This window comes from Phyllobates terribilis, unplaced genomic scaffold (assembly GCF_046119375.1).
Source record: "Phyllobates terribilis strain yellow unplaced genomic scaffold, ASM4611937v1 Scaffold_3__8_contigs__length_932513732, whole genome shotgun sequence".
Classification (NCBI taxonomy): domain Eukaryota; kingdom Metazoa; phylum Chordata; class Amphibia; order Anura; family Dendrobatidae; genus Phyllobates; species Phyllobates terribilis.
Genome location: NW_027362763.1, coordinates 8,006,627 through 8,014,567, shown reverse-complemented (window position 1 = coordinate 8,014,567; position 7,941 = coordinate 8,006,627).

The window sequence follows — 7,941 nt, the reverse complement described above, 5'->3', positions numbered from 1 at the left end:
CCCATCCGGGCACGTATGCTGGCCGAACAGGTCCTCACCCAGGTGCGGTACTTTAGGTGCTATGGGCGCTGTGGTGGTAGCGGCGCCCGGGTTGACCAGGCCTTGCGACCAGGCTTGGGGCACGCTAAAGGAAAAGGGCACCGTAAGAACGGCGGCGCCCGTGGTTACTCGGCCCTGCGGCCAGGCCGGTGGCTCCGCGGAGGTAGGGGGCGCTGTTGGTATTGCGGCGCCCGGAGGTACTAGGCCTTGCGACCAGGCCGGTGGTATTTCCTGCTTGGCCACGCTCGAGGTCGAGGCGTGTGACGTCACAGGGGTCGCGGCCGCGGTTTCCGGTTGAGGCCTAGTCGGCGGCGGTGACGATGCAGCGACGGGCACGGCAGGGGGAACTTCGGGCTCTGCGACGGGGAGCTGGGGCAGGCACGCGGTTTCCCGGCTCGGGGTAGAGACGTCCCCTTTACCTGCCTCCGTCCGTTCAGCTCCCTTCTCGGCGCCGTCTCCTGCCTTCATTCCTCCTGCGCCATCCTCAGAGGCGGTCTGTCTCCTCGTCTCGGGTGGCGTGCTCCGCTGACGGGTGCCGGTCTGCTGGGCCATCTCTCGGCTCCACTCCGCCAACGTCTCCCGCTGCACCCGGGCCATCCTCCGTGCGAGGCCCTCCAACGCGGTCTGTGCACACTCCCGGTCTCGGGGGAGCTGTGCTAGGATCTCCAGCAGGCCTTCTGGAGTGGCGACCTGCAACAGGCTCCTGACCACTGGGTCGGTGCTGCCTGACTCTCCCTCCATCTCCGGGTAGGCTCTCTCTGGACTCTCTTCCAGACGTCTTGTCTCCGGGTGCGCTCTCTCTAGACTGCTCCAGGCGACACCCATCTTTGTTCTCTTGTTCTGTCTCCGCCCACATTGAGGGTGGTCCCGGGGCAACTTAGTGATTGTCAGTTCCAGGGGCAGTTCTCTTACGCTGATGGACACTTCCAGCATCACAGTCTCTGTTGGTGGGCGCGGTTTCCGCTTTTGGCGCCATTCTTCGACCTGGCCCACGATGGGAGGTGGCCTTTTGCCACCCTCTGGCACGCCCATAATGGGGTCCGCTCTTCCAAGGCGGGAAATCTTCGGAAATGGCGGGAATCGTCTCCCAGTGGCGGGAAACTCCATGGATGGCGGGAAAAAGCTGCAAATGGCGGACAACTGGCGGGAAACGACCTGTGATGGGGTCCGTTGGCGGGGACCCTCCGGAACCGGCGGGAGACTTCTTTTTGAGGTAAATGCGAACTTTTCTTCAGGCACGCAGTACCCGGTTGTTGCGGGCACGTTATCCTGCCGACTACGCCAAAGTTGACGCGCCCCCTGGGCCATGTTGTTAGGGATACCCGGAGCCGGATCAGATGGGGGTTGTAGTCTCCGAGTGGCTGTGACCCGGTCCGTGCCCAGGGTGTCAAGCTCAGTGTGTGGCAGTCCTTATAGATGTTACTAGATGTTCTTTTATGTCGACTACGCCACCCGTTGATTTGCGGTCAATACGGCCGCCGCTGCAGCAGGGTCCACTGAGGCTGGTGATGTGTGTGCAGCTTAGGTAGTATAACCCCCAACGGGAGGGGTATAGCCTCAGGGGGTCAGACGTGGAGGATGGTGGTTGTGAAGGTGCAGCAAGGAGACTCAGAGGCATAAAATGCAGTTCCAGGGTTTTACTTACTGGTGTTGCTCGGGTCACTGTGTACAGCAGTGACCACCCAAGCCGTGCTGCGTCCACCAGGTCCTGGACTCGGTCAACTCCCAGGCAACTCCGGAGTGTGGTCCTGAGCTCCTTTCTGTCTCTCCCTTCTTCTGGCCGTTCCCACCAGGGATCCACCTAGGTCCGGCTCCCTCGGGCCTCTTGTTGGTCAAGCCTCCTCTGGGCTCCCTGACCCTATTCTTGGTCTGCCTTCCGGGTGGATTTAGTGGGTGATCATGGCAGATCCTGCCCACGACCTCCAGTTCCTGGCTAAGGTGTGCTGTAGCCTCTGCCAGCTTGGGATCCGGTACCCTGTTGCCGACCCTTCACCCTATTAGCTCTCTTATGGGCTCTTGGGGTCCCCTCTGCGCCTCTGGGTCTCTCTCTCTTCTCCTCTGCTCTGCTTCTCAGGTTCTCAGACAGACTGTCTGACTGGCTGACTGACAACCGACTGACGTCTCACAGACTGACCCTGATCTAAGATGGTGCCCACCTTAAATACTCCCTCTATGTGTGAGCTCAGGTGACCAGCACCCAATGAGCTCCTAACTTTACCCAGGCTGCTCCCCCTATCTGCCCCTACACTACTGGGATGTTCCACCCCCCTCCCACTCCAGCCAGGAACAGACACTGTCGTGCCTGCACATTTATCTAGTGGGAGTACCATCGGTCTGTTCCCCGGAAATGGGATGTGTGTAGTGCATGCAGCCTACTAGCTCAGTTCCACACTCCATCCTTACCCGGGAGTGGAATATCACACCTCTGGGTTGAGGTGCAATACCCCTGTAGCAGCCGAATCCTCAGGGTGCTACATTTATGCCGGTGAGCCACTAAGATGGACTGTGTGATCAGCAGTTTATGAAGTGTAATAAACTGCTGGATGGTGAAATACCGGAAAACGTGGCTGGTGTGCATTAATTGACCCGGCGCAGCGAGTATCCCCCAGGATGATGACTAGCGCTGCCTTACATGTGGTTCGAGAATGCGGGCAACTGCAGCCCGGTTGCTAGGGGCAACTGCAGCCCGGTTGCTAGGGGCTACTGCAGCCCGGTTGCTAGGGGCAATGGCGCAGGTCGACGAGTATGGATACAAGTATCTTGCTGTGACTCGGCGGGGTCACGAAGATTAAAGCATCTGGCTGCAACTCGGTGGGGTTGCGAAGATTGTCGTCGCACTCAAGCCTGGTTTGCTGTGGCTCGGCGGGCCACGAATTTTTTTTCGGGGAGAGCGGTATAAAGTGTCTAGTGTGTACAGCGATGGCCATGAATGGTGCAGTATCTCCAGACGGAATGGAAAAGGAGTTAAATGACCGTGTGCAATCGCTCTTCGGCATAATGGAGTGTCCTGAAGAAATGTAGGAGCTGATAAAGATGGCTGTGAAAGGAGCAGCAAATGAGTCTGAAGCTGTTGAGAGATTGAAATGCCTGGTGGAGTCGCAGCAGCAGGCATTTGAGAAACAGCAACAGGCATTTGAGAAACAGCGACAGGACTCACATGAGGTATTTGAGAAACTTCTACAGGACATGGTGCAGGAACTGCAGGAGCTGTGGGCACCATATAGAATGGCGGCAGTGGACCATTCTTTGAACCTTCAGGGGGTGCCAGTGTTGTCCCAGAGTGCCCGGGGAGGTGGTAAGAGATATTGTGCACTGAGTCCTAAGACTATTGCTGATTTTTTTTGTAAAAATTCCCCTGCCGCTGTGGTTGTTTAAAAGGGGGCGGAGTCTAAAAAGGGGCGGATTTTCACAAGAGCGTAGAGTGTAGAAAACTGAAAATTGTTACTGGTTGTGGGTTGGTACCTCAAAAAAATGACAATGTGACCGTTGATAACGGGGTAGCTCCAGTAGAAGGGGGTGATGTCAAAGTGGGAGGTGACCTGTTAGTCCACAACACCATGGGGAGTGACACAGACCCCGCAGCTGACGGTCACACTACGGAAGTAGAAGGAGAGGTCAGTCAGGAGGGGATAGACGAGGTGAGAATGTCCCCCTCTCGTCGACGGCGCAAGGGCCACAAAAATGTTGCTCCTGTAGTCTTGACTGAAAGTGAAAATAAAGAAAATGTAATGCTGTGTGCCGTTGTTTCAAGTGTGGATCCTCCTTCCGAGGCAGAAGAGAAGGTGATGTTGCCAGTAGCAACCTCCGGTACGGTACCGAGTCAGAAGGATCGGACAGCCCTGGAAGAGGAGGCGGCCAATCCTGACCAAGAGCTGGAGCCTATCAGGCAGCAGTGTCAGAGTGACGTGCAGCAACTATGGGAAAACCTGGAGATCGTGTCCTCAGACCAGCTGAGCCTGGAGTCTGAACAGCAGAAATTATACCAGGTAATGAGGAATTTACAGCGAGACCTGAAGGGAAGCAACGAGGAAATTAACCAGTGGAAGGAAATGTTGTACGAAATTAAAGAGGACCGCCACAAAATCAAGGGAGAGGTTTTGCAGTTGAAGCTTGAGAAGGAGACGCGGCAGGATGGAGTTTCTGGACGTGATCAGGAACTAGAACGACTGCGCGAACAGTTCAACCAGGAGCTGTGTAAATCCAAAAAGGAGTATGATGAACTCATGAGGGAGCTGCAGCAATTCCAGGACCAAGTAAAACCTCTAATGCAGGAGAAGGAGCGGCTGGAGGACTCTGTACCAGCGAGACCGGGAGCTATCCACCCTGAAAGAGGCAATAAAAGTTGAAGTGTCTGGTCACGACCATGAGGCAGAAAAGAGGCATGGAAAGTTCAGTGAGGAACTGCAACAGATTAAGAGAGATTTTGAAGATCTCCTCAAGGTTAAAGAAAAACTAGAGAAGGGTAAGGCAGATGCAGAGCAAGAGCGCCAAGTGGTTGAGACCACTCTGCAAGACACCCGTGGTGAAAATGGTGATCCCCGCAGAAAGACCTTAGGTCTGGAAGCTCAGGTGAAGGAGCTGCAGACGTTCTGTGATAATCTCCAGAGGGCAGAGATGTGCCTTAAGGAAAGGCTCAGCAAGATGGAAGCTAAGCCGGAAAAGATGGAGGAGTCCATCGGAGAAGCCACAGACCAGGGCCAGGAGTTGGCCGCTGGTGATGGGAGGTATGAAGCAGATACCTCCTCGAGTGATGGGAGTTCGGATGATTCGGTGGATGTAGGAGCCGAGATCAAGTAGCTCAAGGAGTCGCTACAAACCCATTGGAAGCAAGAGAAGCTTGAGAGACTGGCTGTTGAGAGCCGAGTGGGCGCATTGGAGACAGAGAGGTCTGATAGAACTCTACTGTTAAAGGAACAGTTGAAGCAGGAAGAGCTTCAGAGACGGGCCGCTGAGAGACGAGTGGCGGAGCTAGAGGAAGAAGTTTCCGGGCTCAAAAGTCGCCTGACAAAGTATCACTCAGTGAACGAGGCCTCCTTGGAGAAGGAAAAAGGCAAACAAGTTACACTCACTCCCTTAGACCATGAGAAGGTGGACCTGAGGAGAGCTAAGAGAGTGTTAACAGATGATCATTTGGAGACCACTGGTGAGACCAAAACGTCTCAGTACAAGTGTCTCGTAGATGTACCCGAGGATTTGAGGGAAGAATGCACCAGCGAGTCCGTGCATGTGACGCGCCCCTGGGCCTACTGTGTCGTGCGGCATCGCGTGCACGGGGGCTTACCCGGAGCCGGATCAGATGGGGGTAGTAGTCTCGTGGCGGTGACCCGGTCCGTGCCCAGGGAGTCAAACTAAGTGGCGAGTCTATTAGCAGTAGATGTTGGATGACTACGCCACCCGTTGAATGCAGCTTTGGAGCTGCCGCTGCAGGGCAGACCGCTGAGGCCGGTGGAAGGATGGTGCAGCGGGGATGGTATAACCCCCAACGGGAGGGGTATGGCCTCAGGGCAGCCGACGTGGATGATGGGGGTAGCAGTAACCACTCAGAGACGGTACGGTGTAGTTCAGGGTCTTTACTGGTGACAACGATAGACCCTCCCGGAGTACTGGCTAGCGATTGGGGCCTGGTCAGTCCTTGAGCAGATGGGATCTCCCCTGGCCAGGTGGAGTTGTAGGCCTCCCAAACTAACGATACTCTTCTGGCTACCTTGCTAGAAGCGAGTATAAGTAGCCCACGTCCCTGAGTGTACCGTGTGGTGCTCACCCGTATGGCCGGTGACTCGGGGCCTTCTAGTAGCTTCCGCTCCACGACGGCGGTGCTGGTCCCATGCGTGTGACCGTGCCTTCGGGTTTCTTGGCCAGAGGACCTGAAATCCCCTGCCTGACGGATTCTGCTGCTGGGTAGGAGTTAGTCCCCACAGCCTCGGACTCCGGGTCCGGTAAGAAATCTTCTCAGTCAGGGCGAGCTCTGCAGCTGCCAGCCCCTGACTCTTTGTAACACTGCTCCCACAGAGCTCCTGTTGTTTCTTCCTATGCTGCTTCTCTTCTCTACTTCTGGCATGGCCCAGGAGCTGGGCCCAGCCGGAGCCACAGCTCCCTGTCAGCCCTCCTGGCTGAACTCTCCCTCTCAACTCTCTAACCCTGCCTCAGCCCCAGGTTTATACAGGGGAAGTTCTTCCCCTCCCAGGACTGGGCAGGAGGTGTGGCATGCATAGGATTCCTGACCAAGAGACCTCCCACCTGCTCTCAGACATAACATTGCTGTTACTGTGGAAACCAGACCCCTGGGGTGCCACATTCCCCCCTAGTGAAATTTAGTACTCCGGGACTAAACATATTTTTAAACATAACAAGGTATAAACAATAATAGTACAATAAGAAAAACATATAAAGATGGTCACGGCATGTCCGCAACCGGGTGCACTTTTTGAAGAAAAGCAAGGTGTCCATTTCACCAAAACAGGGAGACGTAACCAGGTAGGGGTCTGTCCTGCCCCGAGTCCTTAACAGTCTTTAGTCCGTCCTGGGTTACGCTCCAACTATGTACAAAGGATTCCCGGCAAATCCACCAAAGACTCCCATAAATTACTAGAAACACATAATTATTTACAGGATATGGCCGCTCTCAGTCCTCGGCCAGTGGGGATAAGGAATGGCTGCTCACAGTCCTCAGCCTGGTTTAAGATAGGGGCACATGGGGAACAATTCACTAATCCCAACGGGGACCATATTTTAATTAGCAGCAGTCCTTGTACCCTTACGGGTAACTATTTACAGCTCTTTATTCACGCTACTTCCCTTCAGTAGCTATGTCCTCTTTGTGCTCCCTCCTGAGGGTAGTCCTCAGACCCGTCCGGGTCCTCTTGGCTTTCCTCGTATTGGTAGTACTGCAGCTCCTCCTCGGTTAGCTGTGTTAGTATCTCTGCGACAGTCCTCCTCCCAGGTGGCCAGGACTTTACCTCCCTTTGGGCTGCCCCGGTTAATTGGGCCACCAGGATGCTCACTTTTTGCTCCTCTGTGAGGGGGTACACCTGGAAGAGGCTATCCAGCTTTTCTCTAAAGTCATGCAGGGTATGTGACTCCCCTGAGTACTGGGGTAGCCAGGCTGCCCCCGGGATATAGGGCATGGTGAAAGGCATGACCGCAACAGCGGTGGCGCTGGCGGGGGTTGAAGCGGTGAAGCTCTCCTCCGTATCCGGCATCCTTCTCCCCCCTAGTGGACCGTGGCCTACCTTGCGATGATCCTCTTCCGTAGGCCGCGACTCCGCAGTGAATCGTCAGGGTTGAGGACCTTCCGTCGCGCTCCTGTGACGTCAGCGTCTGCTGGGCTCCTTCCAGGACCTTACGCAACGTCCGGACGTGAGGCGGGGCTTCAGTTCTCGCGCGCTTTCGGAGTCCACGCCCCTCTTCTTCCCGCGCGGCGTCCTCAAGATGGCGTCCAATGGCGGGAAAACTCCACGTATGGCGGGAAGAAGGCTGAAGATGGCGCCGGATGGCGGGAAAACTCCACGGATGGCGGGAAGGAAGCGGAAGATGGCGCCGGATGGCGGGAATCTTCACCACTGGTAAGTTTGAACAGTCTTTTTCAGGCACGCAGTACCCGGTGGTTGCGGGCACGAGATCCTGCCGACTACGCCAAAAGTTGACGCGCCCCTGGGCCTTCTGTGTCGTGCGGCATCGCGTGCACGGGGGCTTACCCGGAGCCGGATCAGATGGGGGTAGTAGTCTCGTGGCGGTGACCCGGTCCGTGCCCAGGGAGTCAAACTAAGTGGCGAGTCTATTAGCAGTAGATGTTGGATGACTACGCCACCCGTTGAATGCAGCTTTGGAGCTGCCGCTGCAGGGCAGACCGCTGAGGCCGGTGGAAGGATGGTGCAGCGGGGATGGTATAACCCCCAACGGGAG